Source organism: Hylobates moloch, unplaced genomic scaffold (genome assembly GCF_009828535.3).
Source record: "Hylobates moloch isolate HMO894 unplaced genomic scaffold, HMol_V3 SCAFFOLD_14, whole genome shotgun sequence".
In the NCBI taxonomy this organism is placed as follows: Eukaryota; Metazoa; Chordata; class Mammalia; order Primates; family Hylobatidae; genus Hylobates; species Hylobates moloch.
In genome coordinates this window covers 36,282,657-36,308,084 of record NW_026652289.1, presented here as the reverse complement: position 1 = coordinate 36,308,084, position 25,428 = coordinate 36,282,657, and the positions used below count along the sequence as shown (strand labels likewise).

Below are 25,428 nucleotides of genomic sequence, written 5' to 3'. Positions count from 1 at the left end.
CCCTGAGTGACAGCTTCATTTCAGGAGTTCTCAGATGAGGTTTGAATTGAGGGGGGAGAGGTAGTGCTGGAGATACTTTGTTCCCTAAAAGTGTCAGAGTCAACTCTGCAGCTCACCGACCAGAGGCAAAAAAGAGCAGAAACCAGTCTCTGCTTGCCCGTCTCCTAATTTATTATTAATGTCTCACGATATTCACTCCGCACGAGGTTTCATATGAGACTCAGAGTTCTTAGCCATGGATTCCTTTTAGTTACGACTGTGGGGAGAAAATAAAGAGATAAGAAAGTTCTGTAAAGAGACTACAGCCAAAAGGTACAACACTCTGCCTGGACAGTTTTTTCCAAAGGGATCCTATTTAACTAGGGCATTCCCCAAACCAATACTGCCACGCACATCTCATCAGACAATGAACTGAAGTCTATCCTCCTTCTCCGCTGATACGATCTGATCTGAACCACAGTAATAATGAACAATAATAATGTATAATGGTCCCTCATAGTTGTGCACTTGCTGTCGTGGGATAAATTTTATGCATTTTTTCTAGAAATAGCACACATAATAAGATGAAATGGGTATCTACAACTCTGTGGACGAAAAGTAAGAAGATTTTTAAATTTCCAAGGCGGTCAATATTCACTGAGTCACTATTCCCATCTTCCAGTACTCCAGCCACTAATGAAAGGCAGCTTAGAAGAAACAGACAATAGACAAAATTCAGCTTCCTCATACAACATTTTTCTCTTGATACTATCCCATGTGTATTTTTATTTCAAGAAGGATACTCTGTAGATAAGAGAAAATAACAAAATTCATGTGATTTCTTAAAATAATAGCCATAATTTTGAAAACTCTTTTTTAAAAAAGAAAAATAATGTCTGTGGAATGCAGATAAAGAACTCTCCTTTTCTCCAATTATTATACATCCAAAATTCATTTATTATATTTCTTCTTATATTTCAAGAAGAGTATTTGCATTGCTTCTGAGTTGTATGATAAAACCACAGCAACACAACACTGTCCTTAAAATATATATGTTATATTTTTCAATACTGCAATAGAGCCCAAAGTGGCATAAATCTATTGCACTGGCAAAGTATAAGTTAAGGATAATCTTGAAAAACTTCATCCTATGTATTTTGCTTTTACCCAATTTCTTATGTTTTATATTTTCCTTCAATAAATGTGTTTATGTTACACATCAGATTTGTCTGCAAAATAACTTTTTATCTGGTCTTATACTTCCAATAATTTATCATACTCTCTATCCTAAAAAATGAAGAGGATAGAGAAATTCACCTTTTCTATTTGGAAAGATGATCTTAAAAGTCACATACATTTTTAACCAATTAGGATATTAGGGTTCCTTTAACTTTAAGGAATTTCATCTGCATATAATATTATGTTAATGAAATGCTGAATATATTTTTCAAGGATTACTATTATTGAAATTTTTGTTCCATGTTTCCAATAAGAGTGAATTTTTTAGTATAATTTTCTCTGGATTCTTTTATTTCAGGATCCTAAAATTTTGTGACCCTAGAGCAAGTACTGACTATGAAAGTGAAATAGAGAATGAAGGAATTATTTAACTAAGTCCAGCAAAACACAACCAAATCATCTGTAAAATATGTTTGTTTTCAACATCCAGGTATTTCTGTGTAAAAGATTGAGTTGTATGCTGACTTATTGAGAAAAATAATTGAGTTTTCCCCTTCACTTTGCCAGTGAGAGGAAATCAGTAGTGTAATTGTTAAAGTTTACCCATACCTGCCTCTACTGTCATCTAGCATAGGTAAAGTAATGTACACTGTGAAGTTTCCTGCTTGACTGTAATGTTTTCAGTTTCATCCCATTGATTCAACAGCTATTTATTCAGCACTTACTACAACCATGCTGGAAACCCAAGAGTAAATAGGCTGTGTTACTCAACAGGACTGAGGTACAGCCGAACTGTCAGGCAAGGTTGCTGTCCTTCGGACTTGCCTGCTTTCTTTCTATGTAGGAAGAAGAAATGGACATACCGTCCAGCAAATAGATATATGTTACATTTCCTTATTCCATAATTAATATTAATAACCCTGGACAGAAAGTACCAACTTTCTAGACCCTTACAGTACCACCTTACCCTTTCTGGATGAATCCTTCACATATTGATACATTTTATCCAAATGAAAATTTTGGTACTGTCGGTATAACAGACAAAGAGGGAACAGAAAACTAGAGATGAAGTTTGGGAAAAGGTCAAGAAAGTAAATAATGCTTCTAGAAGACACAAAAAGAAAAATGAAATGGTAATGCTGGGAAAGTTTTAGTACATGTTGCCCTAAGAAAAAAATACTACTTGTTGAAATTCTACTTAAGACTGGACCTTTTCTCTAAAAATTGTGCTTGATGTGAATTAAAGCAACACAGAGAAATTTATGGGCTCCTTCTAAGTTCTATCCAACTCGCTGCAAAACTGTTCCTAGTGGGTGTGGTATACTCTTTCAGATTCTTTGTGTGTATGTGTATGTATGTGTGTGTGTGTGTTTGTGTATGTGTAGAGTCTATATACATATGTGTACGTACATGTGTGTATATATAAATATATATTTACCTGGATGAAATAGTATATTATAGAATATTCTTTTTTCTTTAAATATACATGTATATGCACATATATACATAAATGTAGATATAGCTAGGTAGGCATTCATGTGAAACAAAGAGGCCTATATCAACTTTTTAATGGTTGCATGATATTTCATCATAGGCGTATAGTACAACTTATTTAATGCACATTTGGCTTGTTGTAAAATTTTGGTATTAATAAAATAGCACATATCATGCAAAGACACCCTTGCATAGGTCTATTCATTCTTCTCTGATTTTTACCTTATGACAAAATTTAAAAGTAGAATTTCTGGGTCAAACAGTATGCTCATTTGAAATGTCATTGCATATTTCCAAATTGTCCTCTAGAAAAGTAGTAACAGTAACAATTGATGGACTGCGTGTTTTCTAAAACTTGCATTTTTTTCCTTATTGGTGAGGTTCGGCATTTTCCATATGTTTATTGGCATTTTAATTTTTTTTGGTTCATGTCTTTTATTCCCTTCCTGCAAATTTGTGGTGTGTCTCAACTTTATTTATACTCTCATTTTCATAATTTTCCAAAGGAATTTGACTTTAAAAAAATAAGACAGCCAATGCTTTGGTTTAATTTCATTGTTGCTTTTTGAAGTGACTGCTGTGTTTTTATTTACTTTTATATTTTGTTGTTTTAGCAAATTCTTCTTTATTATAATTGTGTATGTTGGAACAAAAAGGTATAGTTCTTAATCTAGATAAAATATTTTAAGATGTTGTAATTACAGTCTCTTCTAAAATCATAGAAATAGACACATAGCTGTGTGATTTGTAATTAGTTATGTTCATTGACAGATCCTGGGCCAAAATTGCCTATATAATCAATATTTATTCAGTATCTAGTGAATAAAAATGGAGTGCTGACTGCTTTCTAAAAGATTCTTAGATAAAGAAATAGGTCACAATTTTCGCGTTCTGAATAATAGTTTTAAAGATGGGATAATTTAGACGAAACAAAGTTCACATTTGACACTCATTCTGTGTAGTAAAGGTCTCCAATAGCACAAACTCTAAGAAAAGCCTGGAAAAACCGTACAGCCTAATTGGTCACTTAAAATATTGCTTAAAAAAGAAAAAAAGAAATCTGTTTAAAATTTGCTCTTAGATCTGATGCAGCATGTAAGAATAAAATTAAAATATCTTAATAATTAGAATTAGAGTCATGAGAAAAAATGACAATAAATCACTGAAATGATTTCCAAGCATGTTTTGACCTTTTACACTAGACACTAATTTTTGAAGACCTTTTGAAAACCGAAACAGAGGATGATTTAAACCATCCACATTCCTCCTGACTTCAGCTTTCACAGACGTGAATGCTGATTGGAAAATCCTGTCATGGTTTTCCTGAAGAAAAAGAGTAATAATGACTATATGAATATGACATTTCAACATGCAATGTGATGCAAAACAAGCGTTTTGTTTTTGTTTTTGTTTTTGTTAAAAAAAAAAAGAAGAAGAAAAAGAAATCTACCCCCAAAACACCAACTATACTGGATGCAATTTTAGCCCAGTGTGGATTTTATTTGCACCCCATTACTCATAAACACCCAAATGTAACTCTTTTACTAGAGCTCCTTTTGAGTTCAATGTGATAATGAATGTGAAGGGTCTATGTGAGGGGAGTTGGGGAGGGGGGCACTTTGTGATTTTGCAGGTTCACACCAGATAGGCATTTTTTATAGCCTGAAAGGGGATGTTTTCTTTTGTTAATGGCTTACAATCAGATGAAAGGACTCATCACTCTATTTTAGTGCTCCACCACATGGCGCGTATCTTTTATAAATTACAGGCTGGCGTTGTGTGCACTTGGGGAGAGAAAGGTTGGTTTTTCTCGCTGTGAGCCATCCTGCCTAATTGTCGTATGCAAATAAAAGCAATTATAAGGCTTTTAGGGTGAAGGGATGACAGCTGAGTTTGGCAGTTGAGAAGGCCTCACCCACCTTGTTGGCATAGCAACAGGGAGGAAAAGGACAAAATGGTGTGTATACACAGGAAATATATATGTTTTGGTTCAAGAATTTTAAAATATATACCAATGTTGAAATGAAAATGTCAATATGTGTAATGAATGCCTTTGTTTAAAATATTATTTAAATTAAACTCTATTTATTTCTCAGCCCTTTGAATGATCCTTGTCATCTAACTACCATTTATCTGCTGTCATTTGTGATTTTTAGTTGCTACTTTTAAAGTTCTATGCAGATCATAACAACAGTATTCAGTAATTAGGAGATTATAAGTTCTTGATTTTAACAACCTTTGGAAATACCACTGGGTGAAAGTTTTGTGAAAGGAAATCCCAGTAAAGGAGATGATGTAATGTGGGAAAATGGTGCAAAGTATGCAGCTATCAGTGCATAAAGTTCAATATTAAAAAAAAAATGTTTGTGCTAAAGTGTTAAACAAGTAGAATAAATAGCATGCTACTAGCATACAAAATTAAAATGAGTCACAAATGGATATCTTCTATGGCAATTTATTTCACAATTACTCTTGTGGAAGCTTTCATGAATTAAATATGAGTTCTGTCTTGAAATTAGGTGTTATAAGGCTAAATTACAAGAGGCAGGCAGTAATTGAGGTGGCAGCAACACAGGGTCTGGTGAACTAATCTCTTGCCATGTCACATGGCTCACCTTCAGCCAATGAGATGCCTCCCATCACAAAAACAGAGGCAGCTGAGAAAAATTGATTTCTCATCTGAGCCATATTTGATAGCTTTTGAAATCGAAAATTGAAATTAACTAACCTAAGCCCCGTTGTAACAAAAGAGCAAATTAAATATGCAACATCGTTTCCTATTGGCAGTAAGAGGGCCTGCCAAGGTAAATTTGTAAATAGAGTTTAAGATGCAATTCTGTTCTCTCTCTCTTTCTCTTTCAGTGTAAAAGTATAAGTGTATAGTGGCTTTATAAATTATTTATATAAAAAAATCATCAGCTGCAAATGGCCACTGTGGTTAAGGACTTCCATGGAGAAAATGATTGCATTAGGAGAGCTCATTGAATGAATTAAAATTAAAAATCATCCTCAATGATTTGCTCATCTTACCTAAAATAAAAAGTAGGAATATTTTAAACTTTTTTCCTCTGAACTTTATTTTTTTTTCTCTCCCCCCAAACTCAAAGAACAAATCTACCATGATTTACTGAAATTAAAAACAACCACAACCACTGTGGTATAAATTAAACCACCCAACTGTCTTGTAAATAATTATAAAAATTAATTTTGATTTACTAACTGCTTAAAACAAACCTATTACTTGATTGTGTCATATGTGATAGTTTCAAGTCTGACCACTTTAAAATTATTTCCCAAATGGATCCCAGTGATTTGGCAAGTATAACTATTGATTCTGAATTTATAAATGTACTAGATCAGATGAAGGAAATAGGTGTCTCAGAGGCTATATCCTAGATAACCTAGGAGTGACAGTTTTTAATTTATTATTTCACTCCTGCTTGTGCAATAGGCTGTCCAATACAATGTTTGTATCACCACAGAAAGTGTTCGTCCTGACTTTTTATTGCCTGAATTTTTTAAGTAGGCAAATTAATTTTATATGTTTGAATGATAGGTGATTGAAGATAAAAATCATGAAATCACAGTACAATCCTGTCTTTCTTTTTCAGATCTGTACCGTACATATAGAATTCAATGACAAGCATAATGGAGGGTATTATACTTAGCCTGCCCGTCAGCCCATAGATCTGGTAAAATCATTTTCTGTTCTAATTTATTATTTTTAGTGTCAATCAGACTCCGAGGAGATAAGTAACATCATTAGGTACTGGGATCAACTACTCAGCACTTTTTAAATGCAGTTTAAGTAGTCGTCATTATCTGTACTGGAAGACATAGTCAAGGTTCAGAAAGTTTTTCTGTTACATAGAAATCTTGTTGGAAAGAAAGCCTTAGGAAGATAAAGTCTAAAAACACTACTTTCATTTCCTTTGTAAGAACCAAATTTCAAGGAGGCACCAAGAGGCCCCATATTACTTCCAAACCATAGGTAATGCCCAGATCTCATTTCTCCCCTGAGCCTCTAACCAGAACTCCTGTTGCACAGCTGTGAAGACGGACTCAAGCCGCCCTCATGTTCTTTGCCCTGTTGTTCGCTTTCTGTTGACGGTGCTGTGGGAAAGAAACATACCCAAGGTAAGTAACCCCAAAGGAAAGGAGAAGAAACCGAAGATGGACTCCATCTAGGTACAGGACATTTCCTCCGTGAACTTTTTTTACTCAACTTTCTAAAAAATGCTTTTGTAAATAATATTTTTATTTGTAATAAGTTTCGCCCTAGAAGAGTGTTGGCTACAGATTGATAATTTGCATTATCCAGACTTGATACGCTCCAAATCGTTTTAACCCAATGATCTGACTGAGTTTCAGAAGTAGCACTAATTAGACAGAAGTAAGTGGTTTTTGGTTCCATTTTATGGATGATTAACAGGAAACAACCAAGAAAAATTCCAAAGCATAGATTTTAATTGGTCACATTTCTTGTAGTTGGAAATTCAAATTTCTAACTTCATTCAGATTAAAGTGCATGGATTTGAATCAGTTTTATTTCTTAAAGCTAGAAATCAAAATGTTTAAATGTTCAAGATCCCATCAAATTTTATACATAGAAAGAAATTTATATACAATTCTTAGTCAACTGGTGAGATATTCAAAGTATTTAACAATTGGGGATTTGGACACTGATTATTAAGGAGAGAGTCTAGCTATAAATAGCTGGCATGGCTATGGGATTTTGCGAAGACTTGAAAGCGGCCCTGGATTCAACCAGTATTTATTAAACACCTATTACATGTCAGGATCAATGTTTTGTAATCGCTGCCTTTTTTATGTTCTCTTTCTTGTTTATGCCCTTCACTTTGTAAAATGCTTTGCTAATATCTAGATATTTTCTCCATGTCTTCCAAAATAGTAGCCCTGTCAAAAAGTTGAAGTACTTCAAAAGCCCTCCCTAGTGGTGAGATTTCAGTGCTTTTAAGTGATTAGAAAACATTCACCTGAAAATTTGATCTATCATTCATTTCATTGCATTAATTCTCACCTCCTTGTACCTTGTTTCTACCTCTTTAAATGGAGATTCTAATACACATGACCTCGAGTGGGTTTTTGTTTTTGTTTTATATATTAAAGGAGGTCAGATTTCAAAGCACTTGCGCAGTGTCTGGTCTCCAGCAAGCTCTCAATGAATGGCTGCCACTAACTTTTCAAAAACGTGTTTATGAGCTCAAAGCAAGGATCTAAGCAGAGGATCTAAGGCACACTTTTCGGGAGGATTCTTGCTTAAGAAGGAGAGGACAGTAGTACTCCGAGCCTACTATGTGCATTCTTTAAGGGCATTTCACATCGATTTAACATCTGATTTAATTCTCACAACAACCCTGAGAAAAGTTACTAGTCTTAAAATGCCCACTTAGGCTAAACTATCAGAGGGTAAGTAACCAGGGTTCTAACCAACATCTGTCTAACTCCGTCACATTTTCTTTTTATTAAAAAGCTGTATCAAATAACTGGTGTCAGGCATTGTGCTAGCATCAAGCGGTTCTAAACATACTCATCAAATATGTAGGAGTTCTACATAATGGAGAGCCGGAAGTAATTCTTATCTCACTTTTACAAGTTCTTCTTTTAAGACTATCTATATATATATTCATATTGTCATAAATGTATAGTTGTATAGACAAACAGAGTGGATGAGCTGTTTCAGTTAAGTTCTGGAAGCAAAGAGATGTTTAAGGGGGAAATGCCTCTTATGTATATTCTTATATGCATCATTCAGATTTCTTTCTGAACAACGTCAGATTCATGCATCTTAAGCTACTATAAGATTTGATAAACACACACTCCAGAGAGTCCTCTACACTCAGGACTCACACCAATCAAATATTTTTGTTGTCGTTAGGATCTAGTATTTGTACAAGAAGTGTCTCTTCAAAAACTTTTCTGTATGTTGACTTTTATTTTATTTTGTTTTGTTTTGCCTAAGTGGATTGAACTTACAGTAACTCAGTGAGTGCACTGTGATACCTATAGCGTTAGTTTTGGAACAATAAGGATCAAATCTCTCTATTTTATGAATCACAGCTTCTCTAAACCAAGTGTCTCCTGAGGTACTGGAGTTATATCTGAAAAGAAGTTGGCTATGGCTCCTGTTCCCATCGTTTCTCTCTCTCCCTCTCTACTGGTGAATACAAAGAGGCAGCTATTATGATAGAATATGGCACACGCAACACTGGAAATAAACGGGGGGTGTCATGGGAGCATCTAGAAGAGATGACTCCCTGAAACTATGAAATCAGAAAAGTAGTGCTTTCTCTGCTGAGATCTGGAGACTGAGAACCAATTATTCAGGTGATGGAGGTGGTGGTGATGGGGCAGGCTCAACACCAGGGCTCAAAGCTGAGCAAGCAGCACATGCAAAGGCCAAGATGTCAGCAGAGAGCATGGCCCAGTACCAGAACCCGAAGTCAGTAAACACAGCTAGAGCACAGGGTGTGTGAACTAGCGGGGAGAAACTGAGATGAGGTTGAAGAAAACGGCAGAGGTCATATTATACCTGTCCTCCATGTCATGTTCAGGAGGACAATTAGAGACCTTTAAGGCATTTTGAATAACAGAATGGTGTAACGGGAATATTCCCCGATTGCTGTGTATGTTAGAGGCTACCAGACAAGCGGCAGGGAAGATGGTTAGGAAGCTGTCTGCAGCAATTCAGATACGACATGGCAAGGTTCCACTGGGGTCATTCTGGCTTTAGAGATGGTGAAAGTGGAGAGATTTTTGATAGATATTCAGGACTTGGTGATAAATTGGGATGTAGGGGCACGCATGGTTAAAATAAAGACTGAAAGATAATAACTGTCTCCTGCACGCCAATAATAGAAAGATAATCCAGAAGAAAAATAGAAGAGAGGAATTAAGGAGCTCATATGAGAGGAAATATGAGGGGCCAAAAAACATATGAATGCAACCTCAGCCTCACTTTTAATCACAGAACTGTACACTACCACCAAAATGAGATACCATTTTGCACCCATCAGATGGGCAAACACTAAAAAATCTGACAATGCCACACATCAGTGAAGCTGTGAGTAAAGAGCAGCAGGCATTCATACCTGGTGGGAGTAGAAATTGGTGTCACTTTGGAGACCAATTTGGCATAATCTAGTAAGCTGAAAATATGTATGCATTCCATCCAGAAAATCTACTTCTAGATGTGTATCCTGGAGAAAATCTGACTCATGCGCAAGAGCAAATGCATAAACTTATGCTCATTCTAGTGTCGTAGAGTACAGGCGACTTGCATGTGTTATTGTATTGTAAAATTGTAGACAACATAAGCATCTCTTGGGCCTGGAATGGATAATCACATAAGGTATATTTATATGATAGAATATCACACAGCAACTAAAATTAATGATTCAGACACTTGTGTTCCAACATGGATAGTATTCAAATAATGTTGAGTTGAAAAAAGACCAAACAATAGTATTATGCCAGTAAGATACTATTTGGTTAACTTTCTAAAAGATGTCAAAGAAGATGGTATATTGAGTATGTGGTATGTGTTGTCTTGATTACGTATATATTATAAATATGTAATAGAACTATAGAGGCATGGACTGAAAAGACATGGGCCAAATTTATCATGTCAACTCATACTGGACCCAACCAGTATTTAATATGCACAGTATTTGTTAAGCATTTATTAGTGGCTGAATCTGGAGAGTGAAGAAGAGAGGAGAATGTGCTTGGAAAAGCAATGGAGTGAGGTATAGAGGTAGTTTCATTGTGTTTATTATATTTATATTTTATTGGAGAAATAATGATATGCCTTTGTTAATTCTTGGTGGCAAATACAAGGATTTATGTGCTATGACACTGAAATTAGATGCATGCTGAAAAATTGTCTATAAATTTAGAAAAGAATGTAAGTGATGTGAGATTAATTTTGTGGGATTGTTAGGAAAAAAGGCTGATTGAAGGAGAGTGTAGGGCAAAGGGGAGGGAAGAAGAAAAGAGAAGAATTTAGCACTTTTTCAAGAAGTTCCACTTGCAAAGAGAAGAAAGAGACATTGATATAGTTGAAGGGAAGTGTGTGTGTGCGTGTGTGTGTGTGTGTGTTTAAAGAAGAAAGTGTTGGTACATATCTAAATGCTAATGGGTTGAAGTGAGTTCCTGAAGAGGAAACTAGCTGCTGCTTGTTACTGCAGAAAACATGCTGTGGGTGAAGTCTTGAGCAGAAGGAAGGGCACTTCTCCTAATGGAAAAGCAGAGGAACGAAGGGTTGTGGGCATAAGCATATTAGGGAGGTGGCAGGATGTCATGTGAGGCCTCTCACAATGGTGTTTCAATTTATGTCTTTGCAAAGAGAGCAAGAGTTAGCTGAGTTAAAAACTTTAAGCGAATGTTGGGAATTGCTCTTGTGGAGAATGGGAGGAAAACAGACTGAGTAAGAAATAAAGACTGGCTGGCAGAGTTGAGGACTTGGATGAAATTGGAGATCTTCAATTTCTCATGGCCCCAGTGTCTAGAGTTGTGTAATCTGCTCCAGCATTGCTCAGCTGAGCAAGTAAACAGTGGAGTGGATCCAGAGCTAAGTTTTTCTAGGCAGATGGGATGGGAGATCCCAAGAACATGGGGGTTGAGGAAACAGCAAACCTTGCCTAACATAACTGCCACTGAATCTCAGCTTGAGAGAGAAGGAAATGAGGTCAGGAGGGGCTGGAAGATGAAGGGTAAAATAGAGTCAGGAGAAGGGAGGTCCCAGTGAAGCTAAAACAGTAGTAGTAGGAGAGTTGAATGGTGGTCACATAGCAGATGTTGAGGTTTTCATGACTTTAGGATGGAGCAGTTCTTAGTGATGACATAGTCAGGGGTGTGGTAATCAGAGTGGGTGACAGAGATGGATGAGAAATCAATGGAAATAGTTTAAGGAGCTGAGTGGCCAGGGAACTGGCTGTATGCCCATGAAGATGCTGAAAGCACCTAGGATGCTGTTGTCATTTGGAAGGGAAGGGGCTGTGAACCAGATGCTCAGACCTTGGATGAGTGATGAATAAATAAGCGATGAGGGCAGGACATGTTCTGGCTCAGTCACCTGAGTCTCAGTGGATTGGAGGAGAAGGTGTCTGGACTTAGTGAGATGGATCAGCAAGTGCATCTTAATTCTAAGGTTCATGAAGGTCTGGGGGATGAGGCAGTCTCCACTTGAGAAGATGGTAAAGGAACAGTGTCCTTGGGAGGAAGTCAACTGTTAGTGGGGACCATACAATGAAGGAGGCCTCCCCTGAGGTTGAGGATGGCTTGTACGTTCTAGAACAAGGTCCCAGAAGGCACAGTGAAACATTTGGCTGGGAAGCAGAGTGGGAGTTTGGGGAAGGGGTCAGGTAGCACAGAACAGGGTGGTAATGAAGGCACTGAGCGAGGAGCTTCCCATCTTGAGCAGTGTGGACCAGGATAGCAAGGCTTTGAGGCACCGTGAATAAATAACTATGGCTTCAAGACTTCCGTGAGAATTATTCCAAGCAGTCTTCTGCTGGCAAGTGGAAGGGAACAGGTGGGAGGGACCGTCAGGATTTGAATGAATTTACTAGGCTTGGATAATTGCATTTCTGCGGAAGTCTTGGTTCATTGATGAACAAAGAGACTCTCTGGAAGGAGTTGGGTGGCTGGGCTCTGGATAGGTTGGGAAGGCTCCAGGGAGTGACTCATGGCTGCCAACTTGTGTGCTATCAGGGCAGGTGGAGGCCCAGTCTAAGGCTGAGGCCAGAGCACCATCAAATTCAGATTCTGCAACTCCACAAAAGCCTGCACCAGTCCTGGGAAACCTATGAGGAAGGTCGGCTTAAGATCTAATCACCACCTCTACGTTCCCCCATATATGCACACGTACTCAACAAGCAATAGCAAAGTTTAGACTCGATACTGCTATCCAGAAATTTGTAACCAGAGCCCAGGGACATATTCCAGCAAACATATAACTTTTTGTACCATTTAAAAATAACAAAGAGGCTTTTCTGTTGTTGTTGATGATAAATTACATGTTTGGTGCATTTGTGGGAGGGCGCTGTCACAATGCTTCGAAGCTTAGACCATCAATAGGATGTACTCCATCCAGCCCAGAAAGACAGTCATGCCCCGCAGTGGTGTGGTCCAAAGCTATGCAAATCTGCATCCTCCCTAGAATTTTATAATTTGGTATGTTTGCATATCGGATTTTCTAAAACCAAGTCCCCTCTGAAGGATATTAACAGGCAACAATGAGGATGGTTTCGCTTCCTCCCGAGAAGTTCAGGGAAGGTGAGGCCACTTGAGAGGTCTTCACAGTCTTTGTTGATGACATTCCACTTAAACGTAGCCCTTTTGCCTGACATGAGGTTTCACTGTGTGAGCCAGCGTTGATTGATTTCTGGTTGGCTCTAGTGAATCTAAGCCCTTTAGGTCAGTCTTAAGCATCATAAACTCGTTTTCTTTTCGTGAAGATGCATTTTGACTTTAGTGGTAGAGTCTGCTTTTAGTCGAAGGGACAGAGGAAACTCGCGGCTTCTCGTTGCCGCTCTATCTCTCACAAATGAAATGAAATGAAATAATACCTGCCGTTGTTAGTTCCTAAACGCTACAGATTCAGTCACACTGGCATCCTGGGTTCAGTTCAATGAAATCACTTCCCTGTGACTGGCTTAGAAATCTCGTGCGCATATATGCTCACCTAAGCTGGATGTTTTCATGGTCTTCCTCCAAAAGGAGAAAATAATCAGAATGCCAGTAATTCTGGGAGGCTTCAAAAACGCTCACAGCCATAAAAATCAGAGTGAAGACAGATCTACACTGAGAAAATTTCTGTAGAACAAATTCTGCAGAGAATATTCAGCCACTGGACAAGGTTGATAATGCTGAGAGCCTACAGAGGCACTTAATCTTAAAACTGCCAGTGCAGAAGAAGAAAGCACCCTCTGTCCACGCTGGCGATCTTGCAACAGGTTTTTCCTTTTTTCCTTTTTCTTTTAATTCTCAATATACAAATGGTTTGTGCAAAAGAGAGCTTTAAAATAAGCAGGGCAGGCCCTCCCAAATAAAAAAACAAATGTAACTTGATTATCTGAAACTTTTCTGTGCTTCCGAAGATTAGAACACTGAAAAATTTCCTAAAAGAATGCTAGTTTTGTTAAAATCTATTTTAATGTATATATTATAAAAATTAGACAGGTTTCAGCAGAATGAAGCTTTAAATGGGTTTGCAAATGCCACAAGAATGGACTTTCTCCTCAACATTTAAACTTTATAAAACCAGTGTTCTAAGAATCACATACCTGCACATTTCAATAGTTAATAACTTATTCCCCATGAAGTGAAAATACAGGGAATTTTTCTCAGCAAAGACTACATTGATGAAAATATAAAGGAATGGCTTCACAGGAGGACTTCAAAAATGAGAGTTTTGATGTGTTTTATTTCCTCCATCCATGGTGAAAGAGGAATTTGCTCACTTCTGAGTTTTTTCAGTCTCTAACATTTTACTCAAATACCTCCAGCCCTCTAGCCCCACCACCTTCTCATAGGAATGCAAAGACCTCACACCACCCCCAGCACCTACAGTGAGAGTTAGCTGCAGGCTACAGTTATATAATACCACAGAAAAAGATGAAGAATTACATTATTGTTGTTGCTGGAAGGCTGTATTATAGCTATTTCAGAAGAGAGATTTATAGCAGTATTTAATGAATGCAACTAGTTTCGTTATCAGTCAGTAACCATACCCATGTTGTGCATATGGTAAGATTAAATTAAGCCATTATAATAACCTTACAAAAGGTGACTATTTGGTGGTGGCAAGTCTGGCTAAATGAAATCGTATTAGCTTGATGCCATGGTATTATTCATTTCGACACAGGTTGTTGGCCAAGTCTGCCCAAAATGTGCCTTATAATTTTTAGGCATTTCTCTTATTAAGGAACATGAAAAGATCTAGCTTTAGGATGTAGGTATTATTGGAGTTCATTAATCTCAGCCTACTTAAAAATATCACAGGCTCAAATTTTGAAGCATAATTTCTTTTTCAAAATTAACATTTTCCACCTTCAAACAATTTTCACATGTTTATTTTTACTAGCAATTATTTTTTCAGAGATGGTTATATGAAGGGTCATTAGATAGACAGGCTAGCATACTGGAAGTTTCAGAAAGTTAATTCAAAATCTTAAAGAGTTGCAAAGGAAAAAAAAAATCAGTCTGGAGCTAGTGAAAAATGATCAACAGATAACCACTGGTTATTTTAAAGGTTTTATGTAACACTGGTTTCATAATAAATCATAAATAATACTTGCTAATTACACTGATAATATGTATTACACATATGTATGTATACTATATAATATATATTTAATTCAGAGAGAGAATCTAGTCTCACTATTAGCAAATTTCAGCAATAAAATATTCTTGGCTATTATTTCCTTTTGCACTGACATTTTCCCAATTATTTACACTGTTCAAACTTGAAATAATCCAGGTGAGAAAGGAGAGGTTGTTTTGTCACAATTTTTAAATGAATACCTGAGAAGGTAGGCAGGGTGCTGTTATAATTTGTGTTTTGGCAACCTGATTAGACATAATATATTAGTTATGAAAATAAAATCCGGATTTTCAGATTTTTCCACTGAGGGAAAAAACCGAGAAATTACATGGCAATATTTCTTAGTCTCAAGTGTGGATCTTGGCTATTAGATCCTTACATCGCACAGCTAGAACATTTAAGAATTGTCACCTGGCTGGGTGTGGTGGCTCACACCTGTAAACCCCGTATTTTGGGAGGTCGAGGTAGGAGGATTACTTGAGCATGTGAGTTTTGAGACTAGCCTGTACAACAGAGTAAGACTCTGTCTCTACGAAAAATAAGACAAAAATTAAAAAGATAATTAAAAAAAGAATTGTCATCTTACAGCTTGGCCTAGTCACCCCACATATGGACACTGGCACTGCCAAGAGACACATGTTATATAAAGCCAATCTTGCAAACAACAGGGTTCAAAGCTTAGCTAAGTACTTCTTGAACATTCTAGCTTTTTTTTTAATTGACTCAGTGTACAAAGGCCACATAAGAGTAGTTATAAGCAATAATGCAAGTTAGGGACTCATAAAATGAGGCTCCTCTGACTGTACAAGTGTATTGGCAGTGTTCATTAGGGTCTGGAAATCTCACTTTCTGGTTTAAAACATCATTTCATTGATGCCCAGACTACTAAAGTCCTTCTGTTACAGTCTCATAGCTGCTTGCCTGCCTGCCTCCCTCCCTCCCTCCCTTCTTCCTTCCTTCCTTCCTTCCTTCCTTCCTTCCTTCCTTCCTTCCTTCTCTCCCTCCCTCTTTTCCTTCCTTCCTTCCTTCCTTCCTTCCTTCCTTCCTTCCTTCCTTCCTTCCTTCCTTCCTTCCTTTTCTTTCCTTTTTGACAGAGTCTGCTTTTGTCACCCAGGCTGGAGTGCACTGGCGCAATCTTGGCTTTCTGCAACGTCCACCTCCAAGGTTCAAACGAATCTCCTGCCTCAGCCTCCAGAGTAGCTGTGATTAGAGGCGCCTGCCACCACGCCCAACTAATTTTTGTATTTTTAGTAGAGACGGGGTTTCACCATGTTGCCCAGGCTGGTCCTGAACTCCTGACCCCAGGCAATCCACCCGCCTCGGCCTCCCAAAGTGCTGGGATTACAACCGTGAGCCACCACGCCCGGCCCTATAGCTGCTTTCTCATGGTTTCATAAGATGTGTAGTCATACATCTTCAGGATAATAAAATAAAAGTCTCTTTCCCCAACTAGTGTTGCTCACCTCTGTATCCTTGCACCTGCCACAGCCGCTGCCGCATAGTAGGTGCTCAATAGATGTTCATTATGTGAATGAAAGGATCTATCAAACAGTTCAAGTGTTTTCTCATATCCAGACATTCAAACCAGGGGGTTGCTCAAAACGAAAGTCCTCTTTAGGGGTAAATTTGTTAATTGTAAATTAATGACAATACTTCAAATTCGTAGAATGTTTTAAAAGAATTTTTTAAAATCTGTTTTACTTATGACATTGACTTAGATGAAAGAAGAAGGAGTCTTCAGGAAAATCCCCAAATGTCTTGTAGTCGGGAATGTTTGCTATAGTCAGTGGAATGTTTCCATCAAACAATTCACTCAGTGGATTTATTTATGTGCATAAAAGGAGTCAGTCCACGAGATCTGAGAATTCTTTCTGAGCTGGGCCGTTAATACGGGTGAAATAAAAAGCGGAAAGCTCTCATGTAAATAAAATGGCTTGTTATTAATTCCTTACTGGATAGTCCTGTAAAAATTTAAATGACAAAAAAGCATGTCTGCCTCATGGTAAAAAAAAAAAAATTCACAGGTAAATTAATTCAAAGATCACATGACTCTATTGAATGTTTTTCTCTTTTCCTCAAACATTAATGTAATTCCAGTTTAAAATGGGCAATTTGCTTGTGAAACAAATGTTATATATCATTTGGAAATGACTTCCTAATAATGTCTCTGAGTTTTTCTGTGTTCTGGATATTTAAGTATTTACATACACGTTACTAACCCTATTAATTTTACACTGCAATCAGGAGGCCTTAACTTTTATTTTTCGCTAGAGAATTGCTTCTCCTCCAGGATCCATTTCAAGATAAAATTAATTTTAACCTATTGATAGAAAGATAGAATTTTAAGTCACATTCAAATTTTATGTTTTGGCTAATGATTTCTTTATTTCTTCCTCTATATATATAACATGGGGTTTTTATGTATTTTCACCTTACAGAAACTTTTAAGCCTTAGCTTAAAGTTCTAAGTATTTATTTTGTCTACTCAAAACTTAATTAAACATTTATGGAATTTTGTCATAATCTTATAATGTGAGAACCCCAATTAAAAAAAAAACTAAACTTTTGCACCATATTTTCATATGGTGGTTGGTTTGTTATTCATTAAAACAATCCTTTGGTTTTCAGAACTATGTATTAGTAGTCTTGAGTGTAAGCTCTTTCATATATGTCACATACACAAAATTATATCTCCATATTGTGTTAAAGCTAAAATAAGCCTTCAGTATTTTTTTTCAAAGGTTTAAGACTTAAAGATTCTGATGTAAATAACCTAAGAATATTCTGCTCATCCATTGTTGGAAGGGTATTCCATAGGGGATATTGTTAATGTGACTGACAAGTCAATTATATCCCATTCACAAATGTTTTGATGTCTGCAATATTAATAATACTGCATTGCCCATGAGAAGTGCTACCCTAACTACTGGCACGGAATAGTCACAATAAATGGCAGCAAATGTAATTCTAACCTCTGACTCTTTGACAAACAGCATGGGTACTCTCTGCCGCTCTGCCTTTAATTTCAGTGGCATCAAAGGAAAACTCAAGCGCCTCGGAAAATAACTCTAGCCCCATGTCTCTGATAAAATAAAATGCTTACCCACAGACATAAATTACCATGGAAATAAAAAGAGGACCAAAAAAATTACACAGTTTCCTAATGCTCTTAAATCAAAGTAGCAGAGGGAACCGAGAACCATGAGTAGAGCGTATGTATTAGGCAGCTTCACTGCTTGGTGAACAATCTTTGATAGCTTTAATCCAACAGGTTTGCTCAGTTGATGATGGGGGAGTGTTATTGATAATTTTCAAGAACAGAGTATTTTAATAGTTATTTCTGTGGATGCTGCATGAAAATTTTTGCTGCTGAGACTTTATAAATTAGAATTCAGTCAATAAAAGCCATAACTATGAGTTTAATAGTCACAAAACTAGTGACTCTCTGGGGTTCTCTGCAGGAAGCCAAAGGACAGGCAGCCTCCCACCAACCTTATAAGCCATGATGTGCCTGTCTTCCGCCTTTCCTCCCGTCCTCCTTACCTATCTTTCCTAACGCCCTTCGTATCTTCCTTTCAAACTTCCTTCTTAATTATACGAGATAAACAATTCTCATTAACAATAAACAAACAACATGTGTAAAATTAAAGCCCCCCTTGACACTCACTCCTTTCTCAGAGGTAATCATTATAAGCAGTGTGTTTTGCATCTTTGTGGTGCAAACTACGAATATATGCGTGTGCATATACAGAAATAACTTGTGTGTTTTAAATCACTATTGGGATCAAAGTGTACCTATTGTTGCAATTTTAAAATGACTTTAAAATGTCACATAGCAGTACTTAAAGATTTGCCTAATTCCTTTAATATGCTGCATAATATTCCATGATACAAATACGTCAATTTCTTTGAGTATTCTTTCCTCGATAAAAAATAAATTAAATTGTTTCCAATGATTTGCTGTCAATGATAATGCTATAATGAATATCTTTCTCACTCTGTGCACATGCAGATATTTCTCTACAGTTTAAACCAGAAGTGAAACTGTTGAGGCAACGAACGCATTTGTAGTTTTATTGGGTGTTGCCATGTTGCTTTTCAAGGGAGCTGTACCAATTCAAGTTTCACCAGCCCCTGTGATATTTCTGATTACATTACATTACATCCTCTGCAGGTCTTGAGATTGTCAGATGTGCTGATTTTGCAAATCTGATGGATGAAAAATAATACCTCCTCATGATTTTAATCGCATTTTACTAATTGCCAATGAAGTGGAGCCTATCTTCATTGTGTGTTGACCTTCAGTGAATTTTCTGTTCAATCTTTGTCCTTAAAAGCAATAGCAGCTTATTTGAAATATAACTCATACACTTTGAAGTTTATCCATGTAAAGTGTACAATTTGATGGTTTTTGTGTGTTTGCAAAGTTGTACATTGATCATTCTGAAAAGAAACCTCATACCCATTTAGCAGTCACTCCCCCTTGTCCTTCCCTGGCAACCACGAATCTACTTTCTGTCCCTATGGATTGTCCTCTTCTGGACATTTCGTATAAGTGCAATCATACGATATATGGCCTTTTGTGCCTGGCTTCTTTCACTTAGAATGATGTTTTCCAAGTTTCCCCCATGTTGTAGCATGTACCAGTACTTCATTCTTTTTTGTGGCTGAATAATATTTCATTGTATGGATGTACCATAATTTGTCTATCCATTTATCAGTTCATGGACTCTGAGGGTGTTTGCCCTTTTTGGCTATTTTAACGTCACTATGAACATTCATGAGCAAGCTTTGGAACATATGCTTTTAATTGTCTTTGGTATACACCTAGGAATGAAATCGCTGGGTTATATAACAACTAAGCTTAACCCTTTGAGGAATTGTTGGATTCTTTTCCAAAGAATCATTTTACATTCCCACCAGCCATCTCTGAAGATTCCAGATTCTCCCACATCATTGCTAACACTTGTTATTATCTGTGCATTTTGTTACAGCCTTCCAAGGGAGAGTGAAGTAGTCACATTTTCCTTTTGCTTTGTATTTTCCTGATGAATAGTGATGTTGAGTACCTTTTCAGGTGTTTATTTGCTATTGGTATATCTTCACTGGAAAAATGTCTATTCACATTCTTTGTCCATGTTTAAATTGGGTTGTCTTTTTATTATTGAGTTGTAAGAATTTTGCATTCTGGATACAGGTCCCTTATCAAATACATTATTTGCAAATATTTTATCTCATTCTGTGGGTTATCTTTTCACTTTCTGGATGGTGTCCTTCAAAGCATGAAAGTTTTCAATTTTGATGAGGTCAAATTAACCTATTTTTTTGGGGCATTTTTAATTTATGTCATTTGTGATCATTGCCTAATCCAAGATCACAAAGATTTGCTCCTTTGTTTCTTTTAAGTGTTTATGTTTTTAACTCTTTTGTTGTTGTTGTTGTTGAGACAGGGTCTCACTTTGTCACCCAGGCTGGAATGCAGTGGCGTGATTTTGGCTCACTACAGCCTTGATCTGCTGGGCTCAGGTGGTCCTCCTGCCTTAGCCTCCCAAATATCTGAGACTACAGGTGCATGTCATCACACCTGACTACTTTTTTTGTATTTTTGTAAAGATGATGTTTTGCCATGTTGCTCAGGCTGGTCTCAAACTCCTGAGCTCAAGTGATCTGCCTGCCTTGGCCTCCCAAAGTGCTGGGATTATAGGCATGAGCCACCACATTCAACCTGTTTTAAACTCTTATGTGTAGGTTTTTGATCAATTTTGAGTTAATTTTTTCATATGATATGAGGTAGGGGTCCAATTTCACTCTTTTGCATGTGAATATCCTGTTGTTCCAGAACAGTTTGTTGAAAGGCTATTTTTTCTTCAATGAGTTGCCTTAGCACCCTTGTCAAAAATCAGTTGACCATAAATGGAAAGATCTTCTCCCCTGAAGTCTCAACTCTATCTATTTGTCTATCTTTCTGCCAGTACCACACTGTCTTGATTGTTGTAGCTTTGTAGTATGTTTTGAGATTGGAAAGTAGGAACTGTCAAAAAAATACTTTTTAAAGATTGCTTTGGTTAATCTAGGCACTAATTTTTCTATTGGGTAGATTGTCTTCAACTTATTGACCTAAAGGAGTTCTTTTATATTATAAATAATACTTCTTTGTTTGCAGTAAGAAAGATTTCCTCAAGACTATCATTTGACTTTTAGTTCAATTTATGATATTTTTCATATCAAGCTACACATTTGATAAAGCCCAATGTACTGAGTTCTCTTGTTTTGGCATTGGCATTTTGTATGTAAATAAAAAGGTTTTTGAAAATGAAACAAAGTACTTTAAGAGTTTCTTTTGATAATTTAAGTTTCTTTCTTCAGTTTTTAAATGTATCTATAGTTTATTTTGAATATTCTGCATAGCGCTATAGCTTTTTTGCTTTTTTCTCAACTGAACAGTTTTCTTTAACATTTACTGGATATTCTTCCATTTCTTCACTATGTCAAAATCACTCCACTGTTACATATTAAATTCCAATATATACAGTATGTCTATACCTATATATATCTATATCATCTTTCTATCTATATTTATGTATTTCGTTCTGTGTTTCTGTATCTCTCCAATGATTTACTATTCTAAGGCAATACAAATACATGCTCTTAATGATTACAGCTTTATAATATATTTTGCTGTTTGCATGGCAATCCCAGTTCCCACTATTTTTTGTTGTCCTTTATTTATATTTTTAAAATTTCTTGGCTATTTGTGTACATTATTTTTCTTTGAGATCGATATTATGATTCATTTTTCAAGTTCCAGAGACTCCTGTTGCCATTTTGTTTGGGGTCATATTAAATTTCAGAATCATTTGGTAGGGTATTGCCATTCTCAGAGTCCTCAGCATTACTGTCTAGGAGCATAGAATGTTTCCTTATTTGTTTGAGTCTTCTTTTATGGCCTTGCATTAACTTTTGTGAATTTCTTCACATAGGTTTTGCAAATTTCTCAGTGTGACCTGTTTCAAATGTACACTTGATTGCTGGTCCTTTGGAAGCTGGAATTGGATTTTCTATTGACAGGATATAATAACAGATGGTGGTTAATCCCACCTATTACAGCCACTAGAAAAGGCAGGCAAAGGAGCTGAGTGGTCAGGGCTGGGCACCAAAGTTCAATGATACGGGTCTGAGTCCCAATCCCACCTCTTCCAAGCTGTGTGACTTTCAGCACATTACCTTCTCCTCTCTCTCTCTACTCATTTCTTTGCATGTGAAGTGTAATGATAATAGTACCTCCCTCATAGGGTTGTTGTAGGCATTCATGCCAGACATAGAAGAAATACTCAATAAGCATCAGCTAGTATTATTAAGTTCCATGAGGACATGCTTTGAGATCCAGCGTAGGGCATATGGTCCAGGCCCACACTGAACTCCCCATTTGTCCTTCAGCTTTGTGATTGAGGTGAGGTTGCAAGGAATGGGTTTGGTCAGGTACGTGGTGCTGGGACCCTTCGAGGCTTCCAGATGGAGGAGGCAAGGAGAAGGGAGAAGAAAAAGAGAACGGGATTTAGCAAGAGCCAGTTAAACATAAGAAGTGATCTGGATGCTGCCTTCATAGAACTCTGCAGAGTCTCTCTCAGTCAGAGGCTGCCGCAGCATCGTCACTTGCCTCGCGGCCTTTGGTCTCCCTACAACTCGCCCCTGTCTAAACCAAGCCCTCCCAAAAATGTAGCTCTCATCAGAGCATTGCCCTTCAGTAGGCCCTGATTGGCTTCACAATGCCCATAAAACAGATCTGGGCTCCTAAATGTGGTTTGAGAATCTGGTTCCTTTATTATATTTGTAGTCTGATATCTCTTTGCTCTAGTGATCTATAATTTCTTTCTGTCCCTTCCTCCCTTTCCAAACTCTTTCTTTAAATTACTTAGGTTTATAGCAGAGATCATTTCCTTCTGAAGACTTCCCCTGGCTTCTTTCCCTTCTGGATAAATGCTTGCTGTTTTGTAGCTTAAATTGTCTTCCAGACTCTGATTTTCCTAAGTAGCCCCCCAAAATGTCCTTGCATCTAGCAGCTGTCCATGTTGTGATTAGTGAAATATACTATGAAGGCAAATGTGCTAAGTCGATGGCACAGATATTCTTTTTACCCTAAATTTCATGGCCCTTTCCTCACCACATGGAAATGTGGTGGAGACAAATACTATGAAACGCCTATACGTTGTCTATTGACTTTCTAATAAGTTTATACCTTGCTAGAGTACATAAAATACTGCATACGGTTTCGCCCTTCCCACCAAGCATACAGTTTAGGCTACTCCATAACTTAATAAAAGCTCAAATATTGACCAGAAGTTCAGTAGTTAACCCTAGAATAGCCGGTAAGGTATGGATGCCAAAATGAGTTATCATAAAAATCTAAGCTTTACAATTATTTTGTAAAGTACAATGGTCCTGACTGAATCAGGGGCTGAGGGGATGGAATGCCGATCCTAGTTCTGGTACGAATGGGTCTTTGACCTTAAGTGAGTATGGAAGAGTTTCCAGGCCTTTTTCAGTTAGTCACCTATGAACCAACTAGAGGCTTTTCCCATGTTCTTGAAGGTTTCATCTAACTAAAAACACTGTCATTTTGCATCGTTCTCCTGCTGAAAAGTCATGCATTTCATTCAGAGTTACTTGTTAAGTCCTTGGTGAAAGAGGTTGAACAAAAAAGAAACAACATATCTGACTCCTACCATTGTAGAATTTGAAATATATTACAGAATTAAGTGATATATAAACCATTTACTTTAATTTCATGTTTTAGTGTCTTGAGTTTGGATAACAAGTCTGTTCAAAATCCAATTATCCATTCTATTTTCTCACCCTCCACTACATACGTGAATACATTCATTACCCACTTCCCAAAACCACTCCCAGTGCCACAAAACACATAAAGAGAGCTTTGTGAGGAGGTGGTATTCGAAGCAAGGGGACGGGCAGACTTGAAAGGGAGGCATTAGTCCAGGTCTCAGAGCCAGGGTGGAGGAAGTGTAAAATCAGGAGTGGGAAAATCAAACACCAAGACGTTCAGTTTGGGAAGAACAGAGGGAGCCTCAAAGGTTAGGGTCTTCAGAAGGGACAGGGTGGAGAGGGAGGAGTAGACATTTTTCAACCAGGATTGAATGGTAGATTCAAAAGAAACAGACGAAGACCAGAATTAATCTTCAAAAAGAGCAAACTGTGGTACAACTTAATAAAGATATTAACATGACTCAAACACTCCCCTTGTTTTCATCTATTAAGGAGAAAACTGGTCAAGGTCCAAATAAGTACCTATAAAGTGGCCCTGAAGTTAGATATTTGGTACCGGACCAATTATATCTGTACGGTTGTCGGCTGCGCATCTGGTCTCTCATCAAAGCAATGTGACATTTAAGACACAGAGTCAAACAGATGGCTGTATTTTGCTGAACTGGACTTTAATGAAAAACTCCAGATTCTTTTGTTGCAGAGGAAAGGGATTATTGCCATAGAGGATGTTCATGATGGGGGGAAAGATAATGCTATATCAAAGAATTGAAATGAGCAAGGAAACATTGAGATGATTTCACTTCTCATAAGAGATTTAAAAAAGTAACTCAGATAATGTGAAATATTTCAAATTTATACAAGAGAAAGCTAAAGTCAGGTTGCATTTAAAATCCCAGTTACCCTCTTTAAAAGGAAAGAAACTTACGTTAACTTTATTCAGTATTAAAAAACCCAAGAAATACGGAACGAGTATTTCTTCCACGAGAACAAGAAGGAAAAATAAAAGGTAGGATTAATGCCAAATTATCAGAGAAAGGTGATTAGAAACATTTGAATTTTCTAAACAACCTCAGCTTTCCAAGCTGAGCCATCCCCAAATGACAATGGCATCCTTGTTTTCTATAGGTTGTGCCCCTCTTCATGAGGAACCTGCTAAATGCCCGCAAATCTTTATGGGTTGCCGAAGAGAAATGATCGCATCAGCTCATCAGAAACCAAGGCCCGGGTTCGGGTATATCCCTGTCAGAAAAATAACTTCTTAGACTTGGTAATGTTTTTAATGTGATTCAAATGTTTTTGAAACTCCTGATTTCAGAGTTTCCATTTCCCAAATAATTATCTTTGTAACATTTTAAAAGGGAAAGAGTAGAAGAGGGTATGAGAATATGGTTCTTTTCCAAAGCTCATTAATTGAATGCAAATAAATTGTAAACTCATTACAATGCAGGGTGCTTTAATTAAAATGGTACATGTGACATAATAAAAACAACAAGAGAATGAACTTTACTTAGAATCTGATAACCTTTTATAAATAATAGTTCTTAATCAGAAGCAGAAGGGGGCACATGAGCATTCGAGTGTTGTTTGTAAATGCAGACGCGTTTTCAGCACAGTAATTGTCTTTATGAGTGAAGTCACACAGAGGG

The 25,428-nt window shown here is 37.0% G+C and overlaps 1 long non-coding RNA gene across 1 annotated transcript; it reads left to right on the top strand.

The window, feature by feature from the left end:
- The first annotated feature begins 6,311 nt into the window (after positions 1-6,311).
- LOC131381122 (uncharacterized) lies at positions 6,312-25,007 on the top strand. Its single transcript, XR_009209592.1, has 3 exons — positions 6,312-6,344; positions 6,701-6,789; positions 24,908-25,007. It is a non-coding gene; the product is annotated as an uncharacterized LOC131381122 (long non-coding RNA).
- Positions 25,008-25,428: the final 421 nt, after the last annotated feature.